Source organism: Daktulosphaira vitifoliae, unplaced genomic scaffold (assembly GCF_025091365.1).
Source record: "Daktulosphaira vitifoliae isolate Bord-2020 unplaced genomic scaffold, ASM2509136v1 Scaffold_5744, whole genome shotgun sequence".
NCBI classification, from domain to species: Eukaryota; Metazoa; Arthropoda; class Insecta; order Hemiptera; family Phylloxeridae; genus Daktulosphaira; species Daktulosphaira vitifoliae.
In genome coordinates this window covers 1-763 of record NW_026105304.1, presented here as the reverse complement: position 1 = coordinate 763, position 763 = coordinate 1, and the positions used below count along the sequence as shown (strand labels likewise).

General features: G+C 24.4%; 1 long non-coding RNA gene across 1 annotated transcript; it reads right to left on the bottom strand.

Annotated features, from left to right (window-relative positions):
* Positions 1–49: 49 nt before the first annotated feature.
* Positions 50–733, bottom strand: LOC126910173 (uncharacterized). Its single transcript, XR_007705203.1, has 3 exons — positions 588–733; positions 190–225; positions 50–108 (listed from the first exon to the last, which is right to left on the bottom strand). It is a non-coding gene; the product is annotated as an uncharacterized LOC126910173 (long non-coding RNA).
* Positions 734–763: the final 30 nt, after the last annotated feature.

The window sequence follows — 763 nt, the reverse complement described above, 5'->3', positions numbered from 1 at the left end:
ACTTCTTTACAAAAATTATTGCTGATAATTAAATTAAAAAAATAATTCTTTTTAATAATTGTTATACCTCACCTCATCTGAATCAATCACTTCATAGGGTTCATTTTCCTACAAAATAATTTTTTATTAATTATTAATATGACTGCTGATAATTAAAAATAATTCTTTTTAATAATTGTTATACCTCACCTCATCTGAATCAGTCACTTCATTGAGAACATATTCCTACAAAATACATTTTTTAACTATTAATATGACTTTTTAATTCTTTAACAGATTTTCTTCTGGCAAAATAAAGTTAACACCGTTCACTAGTCCGAGAAATTTTTTCACATTGTGCACTTGGATTGACATTAAATTTTTCATTCATAAATTTATGAAGAATGGATTCAGCATTTTGGTTTTTAAATAATAAACTTCCTTAGGTGGGGGGTTTGATTTGAATTTGAATCATATTGAAGGCTAAAGTAATTTACTGTTCTAACTATATTATATTATAAAAGTAGATTATTATGTGCATAAAATCAGTTACTTCAAGCTACTAAATGTTAGTAATAAAGGTATATAAAAATAATAATTTTAAATACTTCATCTAGCGGATTTCTTTTGGAGTTTGGCGCCCCAGTTGAAAACGTAGGTATGGCATTTAAACACATGAAACAAAGTAATATTCCAAAACGAAAATAGAAATTCATTTTTAATAATGATAATATACGAGTTAGTAAAACGTGAAAATAATTTTTATTATTAAATTAATTTAGTT